General features: G+C 40.1%; 1 protein-coding gene across 3 annotated transcripts in view; it reads right to left on the bottom strand.

Moving 5' to 3' along the window:
* The window catches only part of BTD (biotinidase), a 29,855-nt gene that overhangs the window by 9,650 nt on the left and 3,055 nt on the right, over nt 1-17,150 (bottom strand). The window lies entirely within an intron of this gene.

The raw sequence follows: 17,150 nt of genomic DNA, 5'->3' as shown, positions 1-17,150 counted from the left end.
TGAGATTAGAACAAGGAGGCTTTGAGCAAGCAGTCATGAGATTCTGAGTAGAAACAAAAATGTAATTGATAAGGTTTCTTATCTGAATTTTGCCTCTGAAGACCAGCACGGGATAATTTTAACGGTCAAAATCTAGTTTCCGCTCCCTCTGGTTTCAGAATGATGATAATGGGGAATGGTTCGGGGGAGAAACTTTCATCTTCAAAGACACATTCCCAGTATTTCTCAAGCAGTAGATGCTGGCCTCACTCAGAGGTGGGGAAACTGAGGCCGGGGGAGGGGAGAGTTGTGTGAACCAGTGCCCAGTGGAGCCAGCTCAGGAGTGCCTGGGGCCCAGCGGGGTGGTCACAGCATCTCCCTTTCTCAACAAAGAGCTGTGTGTCACCCATTTACTTGGGGACAGAGGACATTAGTTCAAGTGTCAGGACTTGCAAAATGGTAAAACAAGAAAACTATGGAACCAGCAAGATATTACATTTCTTTCTATTTTGAGAAAGTAAAATGTAGATTATTTACAAAAGGTGCTTGGCAGCAGGGCTGTAAATGGCAATCACTTGTGTGTGAACAAAGGTGGGTGATAATAAGAGGTTAGGCAGATTTAACCAGGTATTCATGCTTGAAAGAAGCAAGCTTAATGAGGTAGGAGAGAATGAGTAATTATGATAAAAATAGGTACCACAGTTTGCCCGTCCCGATGTGTGGTGAAATAGCAGCCGGTTTAACCAAATTTGCAAATGCTGGCTTTCCCTCTTTATTTGGCACTACACAAATGTCTCAAGAAAACCAACAAGGCCCAAGATAGGGACTCTGGAGGGCACAGCGGGTAGGAGAGGGGGGCAGTTTTAATGGGGCAGGACAGCATCCAGATCTGGTTTCCGGTGGTTACCAGGTGCTGGTTCACCACAGAAAGCACAGGTGGGCTGGGGTGTTGGGGCTCCCTGGGAACAAGAAGCTTCCGGAAGTCCTGGGGCTCTTGGAAACCCAGCCATAGATGTAGTTCTAGAGCTGGCCAGGACCCGGACGATAAACAGCCGTGAGTACAGGCGTGTGCTCAGTCTGAAAAGGTACACACACACCCTCTTCCATCGGAGGGCATTTGACAGGCGAGCTAAAACTGCAGGAAGGCCTGACACGAAGGCCCCGTCTGGGTGACGGTGTGCCCCCACACCCTGCTTCGTCCACTCAGCTCACCACGACCCTCTGATGTGGGGGCTCGGGCTCACAGGGTGCCCTGAGTCTCACTGCCAGGAAACAGCAGTGGGGAGGGTGCTCCCTTCAGACATCCAAGAGACATCGGACTGTGAGCCAGACGCAGGTATAGGTGTCGGGGTACAGCCATGAACAAGCCCGGCCCTTCCTCAAGCAGCCCCCACTCAGGATGTATGGGGAGACTGACCACAATCAAATAAACACTGAGGATGCCTTACGCAGTATGTGCAAAGGGGAAATAAAGACAGGGAAGGGGGCAGCGAGGGTCTGGCCTGGGTGGGGGACAATTTTAAATAGTATGGTCAGGAAAGGTCTCAGTGAGGTGAGGTCTGCCAAAGGTGAGGGAGGAGGCCATGTGGATGCCTGGGGGAAATGTTCCAGGCAGAGAGGACAGCTAGGTCAACAAGGCCTGAGTGGGAACTTGCTGAGAGGGTTCAAGAAACCAGCAAGGAGAACAGTGGGCTGGAGCCCAGGGCAGAGGAAGACAGCAAAAAGTGAAGTCAGAGAAAAACCACAGGCCCTGTCCCCGGTCTCTCACAATGCCAGGCAGTTGCCCTGTCTGCTTCCATTCTCCCCCTTCTAGAACAGCCCATGAGATCCGGTTAAAGCCTAAGTCAGTCCTGACACTCCTCTGCTCAAAATCTTTCAATGCCTCCCCATTTCATGCAGAGGAAAAGCCAGAGTCCGTATAGTATGCCAACAGGAATGATCTGGGAGACAGGAAATTGTTGACGGGGTGGGGAGAGCTTTGCTGGAGTGACATCTCTAAGCAAGCATCCTGACCTTTTAACTGCCCCAGAGAAGCCCCAGCATCTCATTTCATCATGAAAAATGTTCCTCTGACACTAATCCTGGTCGGGAAGGTTCCTGTGGTCTCTGAGAAAAAGAAATCAAAGTCTAAATTACACGGAAAGCTATTTTGTGGAAATTTGGTAACATATCACTCACTGGTTATTTTTACACATGCAAACTTTTTTTTCTACTCTGCTAAGTGATTCATCTTGATAATTAGCTGTATTTCCTTCCTGGCCATACTAGTACAATAGTATCTTTTGCAATAAAATGAAAGGATTGTTATTAAGGTACTCTTAATAAGATAATTTCAGAGGCAGGTATATACATTTAAAAATTTATATATAGAACTATGGATCATTTTAATAAAAGATCCTGTCATGCCTGCCTTGTCAGGGAGAAGAACAGTCCCATGACTGGGAAAGGAGGCAGGAAAAGTCAGCAAAGGAAATGTCACATCCTGTGGAACAAAACTGAGGGAGCTGGTAAGTCAGTAAGGACTCAGCACACTATACGTTCCTGTGCATATCTGGCAGGATGCCCCCCAAGTCACTGTAAAGTTCCAAATAGTTTTAAACTTATGAAGTTTATGATATCCTTGCCTGGATTCTTTTACAGAAGGAGAAATAATGTCCAATCTCCACCTAATTTACATAATCTGAATTTAAAGAAATCCCAAAATAGACCTTTTATTTCCTAGAAAGCCGCCTATTTTCTGGTTCCCCCCTCTGCTGATGCTAGTTGTGAGCTCGCCTGGGACTGGCCCCTGGAATAAGATGCCCCACGATGGTTTTAGCTTGGACAGTTTCATGCAAACCTATCCACCGATGACACTTTTGATGTCTCAGTAGGAAATGTCAAGTGTAAATAAAACACTTGTGAGTGGCAGGTGATGATGGTGTCAAGATTCAAGGCTGAACTCCAAACAGCGAGTAAATTACCCAGTCCTCTGAATTGAACTGGTAAGTTGCGATTTCATTTTTTTTTTTAATTCCACCTATGATCTTAAAAAAAAAAGAGAGTGACATACAGAAGTGTAACTTTGGACCAGGCCTTTGATTAGGGCCTATTTCTGTTCCATTGGCTACACTACAATCGAAGGATTGTGACACTTGAATCTAACTATAAGTCCTCTCTCTTTTCCTCAAATGGGAAATTATCTTCATAATTTAAGTCAAATAATACTTCTCCCTGAAACACCCCGGTATTTAATGTAAGAAGGTGCTTTCTTTTTCTTGTGTGGACAGAAAGAGCCCCTGTGGAGATGGAATCTACAGGTTCGCTGCTGCCACCATGTGGACAAACGGAGGATCATTGGCCCACGTTGGTTTGCTCTTAAGTCGCACAATAGCAAAGTGATTCTTGTGTAGTAAGTGGATGGTGTTTTTCCTGCTTTCCTTCTCATTTTTATTTTTTTTCTGCTTCCCACTGTAAAAGAGGTTTTCTAAGATGTGGGCTTCATGAAAACTGTTTTTTTATTTGCTATGCTTCCAGGACCTAATTTAGGACTGTATTCACAAGTCCTAAATTTGTTGCCATCTCTTACCTTACAGTGGTACACTTCATAGGATGTGACTGGATTTGCAGTGACACAGCCCAGCCACACTGTGACAGGCAGCACAATGAATGGCGGAAATCTAGCTGAGTTAAGGGTTCTAGGGGAACAAAATTTTATATCAACGCCACACAGACTTTTACATGTTACGTGCTAACATTTTCGAATCATTTTCACCATCCGTTATTTCATTTTATCTTCCTATCGCAGAAAGCAGTGGAAGTGAAATGGTAAAATTCTATTTTCACGGTGAGGGAAAACTCCAGCACTAGTTAGTAGTGAGAACAGACTGGAAACCAAGTCTCCTGACTCCTGGTCCAGCCCTTCTGGCACATGTTGAAGAACTGGGGCAACTTATCAGTCAAACGTTCAAAGACCAATGGGTAGTGTTCAATTTAGCCGCAGCAGAAACAGATTCCAAGTAGCACTCCCAAGGGAGAATCTGGGGGGTCAGACCACAGCAGTGGTTCTCAAACGTGAGCATCCCTTCAGTCACCTGGAGGGCTTGCCCACACAGATCCCTGCACCCTGTGCCTAGAAGTTTTGATTCATCAGGTCTGGGACAGGGCCCCAGAATGTGCATTTTCTAACAAATTCCTAGGTGATGCTGATGCTGATGTTCCTGGCATGCAGTCATACCTGGAAACCCACTGGGCTAGAAGGTAAAGGCACACAGAACATATGTTCTGATTCCTATATTTCCCTCATGTCGAAGACATGATTCAGAACCTTTATTTCCTGAGTGCCTCCTCAACAGGGCTGATAGAATTGGGGCAGATTTCAAAGTGTTTCCACCATATTTAATGAAAATAAGTGGCAAAGTATTTAACACTCAAACTAAGGGGGAAAACTTCCCCCAAACAATCCGGGTCCGTGTCAATTAAAGGATTCAGTGCTTGTCCTTAGCCTTAACAGAAACATCATTGTAGAACCAGGTTGTTGCTGGTTTTCATTTGTTTAAAGTTCCTGATTTTTTAAAGTTTATTTATTTATTTTGAAAGAGAGACAGAGAGAAAGAGAGCATGCACACAAGTGGGGGAGGGGAATTGAGAGAGAGAGAGAGAGAGAGAGAGAGAGAGAGAGAGAGAGAATCTCAAGCAGGCTCTGAGCTGTCAGCGCAGAGCCCGATGCAGGGCTCAAACTCATGGACCATGAGATCATGACCTGAGACAAAGTTGGACACTTAACCAACTGAGCCACCCAGGTGGCACCCTAAAGCTCCTGATTTTAAAAGACTAAAACCCAGACAATAGATAAATATTTTGTTATATAAATAGTTAATACATTTATACATTTAAATTATACACTTATAAATAAATAGGTAATCTGAAAAATCTCCTATGTTCTGCAAAAACGTATCAGTTTCCATCTCAAAAACTGCATAGCAGAAATCCTTAGGGGTCAAAATTGAACCACTGACGATATAAGTCTTAAACTGGGTCCAGAGACTTTGTGGTCTGAGACTAATAACAAAGGAAAGAGCACACCCTAAGGTCAGGAACACGACAGGGATGTCCACTCTCGCCACTGTTATTCAACATAGTATTGGAAGTCTTAGCCTCAGCAATCAGACAACACAAAGAAATAAAAGGCATTCCAAATAGGCCAGGAGGAGGTCAAACTTTCACTCCTCACAGATGACATGATACTCTATATGGAAAACCCAAAAGATTCCACCAAAAAACTGCTAGAACTGATCCATAAATTCTGCAAAGTCACAGGATATAAAAATCAATGCACAGAAATCGGTTGCATTTCTATGCAGCAATAATGAAGCAGCTGAAAGAGAAATCAAGGAATTGATCCCATTTACAACTACACCAAAACCCATAAAATACCTAGGAATAAACCTAACCAAAGAAGTGAAAAATGTATACACTGAAAACTATAGAAAGCTTATGAAAGAAATTGAAGAAGACGCACAAAAAAGGAAAAATATTCCATGTTCATACATTGTAAGAACAAATATTGTTAAAAGGTTGATACTACCCAAAGTGGTCTACATATTCAATGCAGTCCCTATCAAAATAACACCAGCATTCTTCACAGAGCTCGAACGAACAATCTTAAAATTTGTATGGAACCAGAAAAGACCCTGAATAGCCAAAGCAATCTTGAAAAAGAAAACCAAAGCTGGAGGCATCACAATCCCAGACTTCAGGACGTATTACAAAGCTGTAATCATCAAGACCATATGTCCTGGAACAAAAACAGTATATCAATGGAATAGAATAGAGAACCAGAAATGGACCCATAAACATATGGCCAACTAACCTTTGACAAAGCAGGAAAGAATATCCAATGGAATAAAGACAGTCTCTTCAGCAAGTGGTGGTGGGAAAACTGGACAGCGACATGCAGAAAAATGAACCTGGACTGCTTTCTTACACTAGACACAAAAATAAATTCAAAATGGATGAAAGACCTAAATGTAAGACAGGAAGCCATCAAAATCCTCGAGGAGAAAGCAGGCAAAAACATCTCTGATTTTAGCCACAGCAACTTCTTACACAACATGTCTCTGGAAGCAAGGGAAACAAAAGCAAAAATGAAAGGGTTTGTACCCAAAATCTATAAGGAACTTATCAAACTCAAAACCCCAAAACCAAATAATCCAGTGAAGAAATGGGCAAAAGACATGAATAGACACTTCTCCAAAGAAGACATCCAGATGGCTAACAAACACGTGAAAAAATGCTCAACATCACTCATCATCAGGGAAATACAAATCAAAACCACAATGAGATACCACCTCATACTTGTCAGAATGACTAAAATTAACAACTCGGGCAACAACAGAGGTTGGCGAGGATGTGGAGAAACGCAAACCCTCTTACACTGCTGGTGGGAACGCAAACTGGTCCAGCCACTCTGGAAAACAGTATGGATGTTCCTCAAAAAACTAAAAATAGAACTACCCTACGGCCCAGCAATTGCACTACTAGGCATTTATCCACAGGATACAGATGTGCTGTTTCGAAGGGACACATGCACCCCCATGTTTCTAGCAGCACTATCCACAATAGCCAAAGTATTGGAAAGAGCCCAAGTGTCCATTGATGGATGAATGGATAAAGAAGATGTGGTTTGTATATACAACGGAGTATTACTCGGCAATCAAAAAGAATGAAATCTTGCCATTTGCAACTACATGGATGGAACTAGAGCGTATTACGCTAAGTAAAATTAGTCAGAGAGAGACAAATATCATATGACTTCACTCACATGTGGAATTTAAGAGACAAAACAGATGAACATAAGGGAAGGGAAGCAAAAATAATATAAAAACAGGGAGGGGGACAAAACATAAGAGACTCTATAAATACAGAGAACAAGCTGAGGATTGCTGGAGGGTTGTGGCTGGGGGATGGGCTAAATGGCTAAGAGGCATTAAGGAGGACACTTATTGGGATGAACATTGGGTGTTATACGGAGGGAATGAATCACTGGATTCTACTCCTGAAATCATTGTTGCACTATATGCTAACTAGGATATAAATTAAAATAATAAATAAATTAAATAGATGAATGAATGAATGAATACGTAAATAAATAAATAAATAAGCATGGAGAAGGCTTCTTCCACTGCCAGTCAGTCTTCAGAGAAAAGAATGATGGGGTCACTTGCAGCCACTTTGCTCTTCTGGAATATTTATAGCTTCCAGTTAGGCTTTACCTTCTTCATCCTCTAAGAATGAATCATCAATTTCCCCAAAATGGGTCTCAGTGAATGTCAGCAAAGAATTATTTTTCAAAGTCTTTGGGAAATTTTTCCTCCATTTCTTTGTTGGACTACCTTCAACTAGAGGAACCACCTTCAGAAGAACCATCAGAAGAACCACCTTCTAGATAATGAGGACCTGAAGGCTGGACACCCAGAAGTAATACAACCAGTACAAGGAAAATATGATGTCCCAAAACCTCAGGTCAAATTTTTCAGGGAAGATGTGCTCAGAAATGAGGGCAATGTAAAGACTCTTTGTGATTAAAAAAAAATTTTTTTAGTGTTTATTTATTTTTGATAGAGAGGGAGAGAGAGACAGAACGTGAGCAGAGGAGGGGCAGAGGGAGAGAGGGAGACACAGAATCCAAAGCAGGCTCTGAAGCAGATGTGGGGCTCGAACCCACGAACTGCAAGATCATGACCTGAGCAGAAGTTGGATGCTTAACTGACGGAGCACTGAGGTGCCCCAAGACTCTTTGTGATTACTAAGTGTATGGACACAACATATCTAAGGGTGGAGTGGGTGAAACATCACTGTAAGTCCATCACCCCTGTGCTCTTACCTACCAGTGTTCAGGAGTGAAAATCCAAATCACAGAACCACGACGATGGTGGAAATGCCCTGGATGCAGACAGTGAAGAACAATGGGGGAACCACGCTCCCCAAGGCAAAAGAACAATCCTTAATAAAATGATCTGGAGGGGTGCCTCGGTGGCTCAGTCAATTAAGCGGCCGATTCTGGATTTCGGCTCAGGTTGTGATCTTACGGTTGGTGACTTCGAGCCCTGTGTTGGGCTCTGTACTGACACTGCAGAGTCTTGCTTGGGATTCTCTCTCTCTGTCTCTCTCTGTCCCTCCCCTGCTTGTGCTCTCTCTCTCTCTCTCTCTCTCTCTCTCTCTCAAAATAAATATATAAACTTTAAAAAATCTGGAAACACTGAAAATAAATAACGGTAGGAAGTATGAAACAAACAACAAAGCTAAAGTAAGACATAGCACTAAAGAAAACATGCTGAAGTCTACTTTTTCCTAAGGAGAAACCAGAAGTTATTACATCGCGGGGAAGGCACAGTCAAGATCACCAAGAGAGAAACAGCACAAAGCAGGTCCAAATGTGATCCGTTCTGAGTACCTATAGAGCATTCTCCTGACACAAACATGGTAGGAACATGCAGGCGACCCCACAGTATGGGCAGGCGCTCACGGTATTCAGCTAGAGCACAGTACACAATCAAGAGTAACGGACTTTCCAGCCTATTCACTAAGTCGGTTGTCTTCTCCATCCACGGTTTGGTAGAGGTGTAGAGAAATGGTTAATAGATCTCCACCTTTGTCTCACTTCCTGGAGGCCCTGAGTAGTTTTGTTTGCTTCCGCTTTGATCAGATCGGTAGTTACTCGTGTGCCTTCTTCCCTCTGGTAAAGGTCCCCACTCAGCCACAGCTGCATCTCCTCCAAGCTCAGGGCTCTTTGGGGTTGATGGAAGGGTGGAGTTGGATGGGGAGGTTTCTGACTCTGCCATGATAGTTGGTGCTACATTCCTGAGCACTGGGGGCAAAGCAGAGGGGAACAGTCTAGCTCTTCTTAGGAAAGAGCTTACTCCTAAACTTGAAGGGGATCAAGACCCAGAGTCAGGATTTAACCCAAACTGATTTGTGCAAAAGCCTACATTCTTTTTATGCCAATGCAACTCAAAACAATGGGGGGAAGCATGTGATTGAGTAAGTGATATTGGGATGACTGACTTACAAACAATTTGGAATGAAGTTTATTTTTTATTTTTTTTAAATAGCCCCAACACGGGGCTTGAACTTATGACCCTGAGATCATGACCCTGAGATCACGACCTGAGCTGAGATCAAGAGTCGGGCACTTAACTGACTGAGACACCCACGCGTCCCTGGAATTAAGTTTAGACATCTTAGGCCATATACAAAAATAAACTCAAAATCAAGAGCTAACTATTTGAATGACAGGAAAACTAGCATAAATTAGAATTTGACATCAGATATTTGATGAAGCCACTTTCTAAAACCTGAAGGCGTTTAAACAACAGAAGAAACAGACTGACAAATTAAAATTTACATGCAAAATATAAACATCAAGACAACAGTTATAAACAGGCAATGAACAAGAACAGATTTAAATGAGAAGAAAACAATCATAAACAAACACTTTGAAAGATTCTGAACTTGGGGGCGCCTGGGTGGCTTGATTGGTTAAGCGTGTAACTCTTGACTTTGGAGATCCAGCTGAAGGTCAGACACTGTGCTGACAGCCGGAGCCTGCTTCAGATTCTCTTTCTGCCCCTCCCCTCCCAAATAAATAAACATAAAAAAAAGACTTTGAATTTATGTACAAAATAGACATTAACTAGTATTAGTCCAAAGTATTAAATTTGTAAAAGAAGTAAGGTAAATTAGTAAAATGATAAAGAATAGCAATTTCTCACTGGGAAAAAAAGTTTGACAATTTCTATTATGAATTATAGTCTACTTCTGGGACTTTATCCTAGGAAGTCATTCAAAACAAAAGTTAGTTGAAATGACAACATACCATGGAAGTAAAGAATACGGGCTTTTGAGTTTCAACATATGTGAGTTCAAATCCTGGCTACGATTTACTCACTATAGAACTTTAAGTAAATAAGTTATCTGTCAGTTAGAAATGTAAAGTGCTTAGTGTTCAGGAAGTGGAAGCCAGTTCAAATTGAAGAATAACTCCCAGCAGCTAAAAGTTGGAAACAAACAATATTCAATATGAACAAAGGTATGAAAGTTGATGTATATAAACCAGGTGGAATATTAAGCAAACACGGAAAAAACAGTTATGAAGACTCTAATGATGGGCCACATTTAAGATGTGCTAAATAAACATATAATAAATATCTTTCTGTATTTACAACGATAATAGCTAAGTAAAACATGTATACATGTGACCAAAGACTAGAAGAGAATGTGAATTAATGAAAACATGGCAGGTCATCTTACGGGGATTTAAAATATTTTCTTAAATGTTACCCTGTTTTTCTAATAAATTGAAAAACGTAAGGGAAAAAAACCAGCTGAGACTTCTGGCTTACAGTCTGGCATATAAGGAGCTTGGAAGGAGCCATTCTATTGTTTACAAGTAAAAACCTAAAAGATCTGAAAACCAACAACTCTTCATAATTGTTTCAGAGAACTGAGGTCACGGGGCAAACCGTTGCCTCCAAAATTAGAGAGACAGACAGGTGGATACAGAGAAGCACAGAAACCTCCGTGGGAGCCAGTACTAGCACAGGAAAACTTCAACTGCAACGGACAAATTTTGGAGGCTCAGGGCAGGTAAGTCAGAGTTAAAAACTTCCAGCTTGGGGGGCAGGGTACTCACACTTTTGTGAGTTTTGCCTCCAAGAGCTCTACCAGGTTGTCCCAGTGAACACTGGGAAAAAATCTCATGTTTCTGGCAGGGAGAAGGGGAAAGCAGTCAGAGCATTCTGTTCTTCAGGAGGGCTGCCCTCAAGAGAACCGAGCTAACCAGTTAAGGTTTTATCAGAGCCTGACTGACCCGGAGGAAGGGGAAATACCCACCTCCAGCCCCGTCTCACCATCCTGTGAACTTGTGAAGTTCACAGTACAAGGCACGGGCTCACTGCAAGACAGCGCGACTTCCATACCCAGTTCCACTCTGCTGCAGGCTGGAAGAACCACCCCAAAGCCCTGCCCCTTGACTTCATTTAAATTGCTTTGGCCCCCAGCAACAAGGAAGGCTGGGAAGAGTGCTGCATTACCATCTTGAATAAAATGAAGATTTTGCCAGATAAAATATAGGAAGCCAAGTTAAGCTTGACTTTTGGATAAACAAGTGTATTGGGACATACTTGTGCTAAAAAATTATTCATTGTTTATCTGAAAGTCAAATTTAACTGGGAGTCCTGGGTGCCCTGTTTTGTTTTTCTAAATCTGGCAACTCTACCCATAAGTGACCAACTAACCACTACCATGGCTTTTATGCTTATCACTTCCTTTAAAAGAAAGAAAAGCTTTATGACCCAATGTGCATCCCTAGACATTATAGTTTAGTCTTCCTAATTTAAAAACACTGATATATTGAGGTGCCTGACTGGCTCAGTCAGAACAGCATGAAACTCTTGATCTCGGGGTCGTGAGTTCAAGCCCCATGTTGGGTGTAGAGATTACTAAAAAAGTAAATTAAAAAAAAAATTAAAACATTGATATAGGCTTTAAGTCTCTTTCAATCTAGAATTTCCTTTTTCGTCCCTTTTATTTCCATAAAACAAACTTGTTGAAGAAGCCTGTAGATTAGACCTGTAGATTTTCCAACAGAATGGGTTGTATTATTGCAAATGCATGGTGAGGTTCAAACTTTTCCTCTTTCTTTGCTATTTCTTGCCAATTGGCAGCTGGATCCAAAACTGGATCAGACTCAGTGTCCATCCTTTTGGCAAGGCTATGGGTGGCAGTGTGTATTTTCATCACAAGGCACGTGTCTAACTCTCTTCTCATAATCTTAGCACAAAACATTGATACTTAATGCCTTTATATGTTCATTGGGGATTGCAAAGTGCTAGCTTTCTAATTCCATCATTTAATTTATTAATTGGAATACTTTTCATAAAAAGACATTCTATTTTATCTGCTATTTGGTTATCTAGTGGTACAGTGCATACAAAAAAGGCAGGATAAATGCTAGATTCTCTCTTCCATTCCTTTTAAAATCAGTTTTCAAGACAATGAATTGGTTCTCTATTATTCTCTGAAGTTGACCAATTTTTTAAAATATCATTTATGGGTGGCTCAGTTGGTGGAGCATGCAACTCTTGATTTCAGGGTTGTAAGCCTGAGCTCCATGTTGGGTGAGGAGATTACTTAAAAATTAAAAAAAAAAATCTTTAAAAAATATCATTTATGAACTCATATATTTAAACATATTTTATGAGTTTCTCTCCATCTCAATTATTATCATTATTGAAACTCAAAGTATCCCATCCTTGGCCAATGGCAGCCTCTTCACGTTAGCTATAGATTCTTCTTGATATTACCCTAGTAGTTTCTAATAGCTTTTCTGCAATCTGACATTAAACTATGTCCCAAGCTTCTCTTGCACATTCCTTGGCTCAGGTCTAGAAGTAGCCATTTCTCCAGAGAGCCTGGGTACAAAATTTATTCTCTGAAAAGACTAATGAAATTAAGCAAATCTCCATCAAGATTGATCAGGAACAAAAGTAATAAACATGCACATGAACATAAAGAAAAAATTAAAAGGGAACATTAACAAAGATTTAGAATTGATTTTCTGTTACTCTGGAACAAATGTATGTTGAATGGATATGTGGATGAAACACGTAACTTTCTAGGAAAATAAAATTTACCAAAACTAAGTCCAAAAAAGAAAAAAACTAAGCACACCAATTATCCAAGAAAAATTAAATTATCAAAGACTCCTCCCCAGAAGCACCAATCTTGGTCTACTTTTTAGGGGAATTCTCCCAAACATTCAAGGAAAAGATACATACTGTATTTTTTTTTATATGAAGATATTGACACCTACGTATTTTATACAAACTGTCCCAAAATTTTTAAAAAGATGGTATAACCTTGATACCCACACTAGATAAGGATAGTTCGAGAAATGAAATAATGGTTGACTCTCACTCTTAAACACAAATGTAGAAAGTCTAAATAAAAATAATAGCAAACTGAATTATGCAATGTATAAGAAGAAAATCATCATCATGACCAAACGAGGTTTATCACAAGAATGATAAAGCATTTAATATGAAAAAGTATATCAACTTAATTCACTGTATTAACACGTTAAATGAAACAAAAATGCCACTTATCAGTGCTTCTTATCTATATTGTACTGGAGGTCTTAGGTAGTGCATTAAGCTAAGAAAAAGAAATAGAAAAGATACAAGACCAAGAAAAGAAAAAACAAACTTTCATTGATTCTATGATTATCTACAAAGAAATCCAAGAGAATCCATAAACAAATTATTATAATTAATAGGAAAGTATAGTAAAATAGTTACATTTAAGACCAACATATGAAAATTAATTGCATTCTAATACAGTGGCCCCCTAAAACTAGAAAATGCAAAAAAATCAATAAAAAGTTAGGTGCTTAGGAATAAATATAGTAAGTATGATGAAATATTTTTATTGAAAGACATTAAAGCAGAATAAAATAAATGGAGAGATATGCTTATGGCAAAAAGACTCAATAATATAAAGACATTGTTCTTTCCAAATTAATCTATAAATTCAATATAATTCCAATTGAAATCCTAATGAGTGATGAACTGGAATGTGACAGACTGATTCTATAATATGTAGAAAAGAGAAAAAGACCATGAATAGATCTGGTAGGCAGAATAATGGCCCTTTAAAGACATTCTAATCCCCAGAACCTATGAGTATGTTGGGTTACATGGCAAAAAGGGAACTAAAGTTGCTAAAGATGCTAAAGTTGCCTGGGTGGCTCGGTTGGTTAAGCATCCAACTCTTGATTTTGGCTCAGGTCATGATCCCAGCATCATGGGATTGAGTCCATATTAGGCCCCATGCTGAGTGTGAAGCCTGCTTTATATATATGTATATACATATATATATACACACACATATACATATATACACATATACATACCTATATACATATATATACATATATACACATATATATATTAGGTATATATATCTCTCTCTATATTTATAGATATATATAGATATCTATATATAGATATCTATATATACACACACATATATATATTATATGTGTGCATATATATGTATTTTTAAAGGTTGCTAAAGAGCTGACTGTAAAATAGACATTATCCTGCATTATGTAGGTAGGCTCAATGCAATCACCAGTGCCTTTATGAGTGAAAGTAGAAGAGGGAGAACCAGAGGGATGGTAGCATGAGAAGGTTTAGGCCTGATATTGTTCACATTGCCAAGAATGTGGGAAGCCTCTAGAAGCTAGAAGGAGTCTCTTTTAAGGCCTCCAGAAAGGAACACAGTCCTGCCAGCATTTTGATATTATCCCAGGGAGACCCATTTCAGACTTCTGAACTATAGAGCTATAAGATAATGCATTTATGTTGTTTTTAAGCCACCAAATTTGTGGTAATCTGTTATAGCAGCAATAGGACATTATAGCAACTGACAAGGTGTTTTCAAAAGAACAAAACAGAAGGACTTCCCTACCAACATAAGACTTATTTCAAAAAAATTAAGAAAGAGCAGAGTACAGAGACAGACCACATACATATATGGAAACTTGACAGTATAACAGAGATGACACTATGGATCATTGGGATAAGAATGAACTATACCGTAAATGGAAAATGGATATTTTGGGAAATTGACTAGCAAAAATGGCTAGCAACGATTCCTCTCTCCATATTCATGTTTCTTTATCATGTCACTTTTAATGCCATCTTAGTCAGAGTCTGAACTCGGCCATGTAACTTGCTTTAGCTGATAGGATGTTAGCAACCATGATACACAAAGGTTCCACAATGGGGTTTGTCCCCTTTTGCAATCTGCTGCCACCATCTGAAGAAGCCCAGGGACACCTGTTGAATCATGAGCGATAACGGGTTCAGTAGCAATATACCTGCCACCCCAGTGGGTTACCAGTCAGCTTCCAGTGGCAGAGTGACCTAGCAACTGACCACGGGCACATGAAGGAGCCCAGGAAAAGAATTGTCAAATGTGACCACACCCCAAAACCCCACAACTTTGCACCTCAAAAGTAACTATAAACAAAGTTAAAAGACAAAGCATAAGCATTCAGAATATATAAAGAATATCTACAAATAAATAAGAAAAAGATAAACAATCCATAAAGAAATGGGCAAAAGATATAAAAGAGGCAATTGACAGAATAAGAAAACCCAGATGGCATATCTATACCTGTATCTTCATTAGTAATCAGGGAAATGCAAATGAGAAGCCATTTCACATTCACGTAGATTGGCAAAAATTACAAATTTCATGATTGAGAATGTGGAGAAAGGGGAGTTCTTATAAACAGAATGTGGGACTATCAATTGGTACAGTAACTTTGGAGACCAATTTGGCAATATCTAGTAACACTGATGTGACCCACCCCTAGCCACATATACATAAAAACTCACACAGGTACACCAGGGGACATGCAAAAATGTTTAGAGAAATTTGTTTATAACAATGAAAAGTTAAAGATAACCTAAATGTCCATCCCGTAAAGAATGGATAATGTGAGGGGTGCCTGGGTGGCTCAGTCGTTTAAATGTTCAACTTTGGCTCAGGTCATGATCTCATGGTTCCTGAGTTTGAGTCCCACATCGAGCTCTGTGCTGACAGCTCAGAGCCTGGACCCTGCTTCAGATTCTGTGCCTCCCCCTCTCTCTCTGCCCCTCCCCCCCCCCCGCTCATGCTCTGTCTCTCTCTGTCTCAAACGTAAATAAAAACATTAAAAAACTAGAAAAAAAAAGAGAATGGCTAATGTGGGAATTATAAACACCAAATTCAAGATAGTGGTTACCTCTATGGCACAGGGGGTGGAAAATGCACTGGGGAAGGGATCCACAGGGAGCTTCACTGTATTTTTAATGAATTTCTTGAGCTAGGGGCTGGGTACATGTGTATGAATCCATCTCTGTTCCCGTTCATGGGTTTGAAAGATGCCGTAAATGTTAAATATAAACAAACTTTAAAGTGAATAAAACAGTATGTCACAGGTAAGCTCCAAAGGGGAACTCAAAGGTTGTGACATAGAAGGAAGTTCAAGGGCGTATAAACTCTTAATCAGGAAGATGTCCCTCACCTGGGATTACACCCCAGCAGTTCCATTCAGAACCCCGGGAATCATTCAGAGATTCTGCCCCAGAGTGGATTCTTTGTGTTGCTCACATGAGGAACAGATTAAAAGCAAAACAAAACAATAAGGTACACTTTTAAAAGCTAAGGAAAGGGACTGTAATGAAGGCTAATGGCAAAACAGAAGAAACAAATGAGAACAGAAGCATTGAACTATTGCTACCATTTTTCATAAGTCATAGCTGTCCCCCACCCCACCCCCACCATGGGCCACCCCCAAGTGTGGGGTTCTATCATACTGAGAAATGTTGGATTACGGTTTCTAAGCCACTTGAGATAAATCTCTTACATCCTCATAGCATGACACACAGTTGTCACCATTTTCTGGTGCACTTTACATAAAGTAACATGTTTATTAGTGATTTAACGATTGCTGAAGTCAAACCACCCCAAATTTAAATTGAAAAAAAACAAACAAACAACCAAACACACAATGGACAAAGACACAGCAATAAGAGGGACACAATGTTTCTTCAGTTTCTGCCCAACTGCGTTTCCCACTCCAGGTCTGGGTCTAGCTGGCATTCAAATGTAGAGAAAAGGTGCTTGTGTGTCCTAGCCAAGGGCAGAAATCCAACCTTTCTCTAGGTCACAGACAACTGGAAAAAAAACCCAGTACCTGTCCCCGAGTACCCGTCTCCCAGTAATAGGCATTAAACCTGTCCCAGACACCTCAATAATAAAACTGCTTTTCACTGGTTTTGCTTCAAGCCTATTTCTGAGCTTTGGTACTTTGCAGTCCATCAATTTAATGAGAAGCAAAGATCAACTTAACCTATTTTATTCAAAGAACATTTTATTTTATATTTTATTTTCTGCTCTAATTATGTTCACACATTTTTTTTATAGCACATTTCTTGCTGTACGGTTTTCATTGTTGGTTTTAAAAAGAGTATTCTACATAGATATCCTTTTTTCTTTTTGTTATTGTTGCTTGCTTTTTGTTTGTTTTTAAGGTACTTAGTTTCAGCTTTCTTTTATTTCAGCCAATTTTCTTTTCT

This window comes from Panthera leo, chromosome C2 (genome assembly GCF_018350215.1).
Source record: "Panthera leo isolate Ple1 chromosome C2, P.leo_Ple1_pat1.1, whole genome shotgun sequence".
NCBI lineage: Eukaryota > Metazoa > Chordata > Mammalia > Carnivora > Felidae > Panthera > Panthera leo.
The sequence above is the reverse complement of the archived record's forward strand: the minus strand, read 5'-3'. Positions and strand labels throughout refer to the sequence as shown.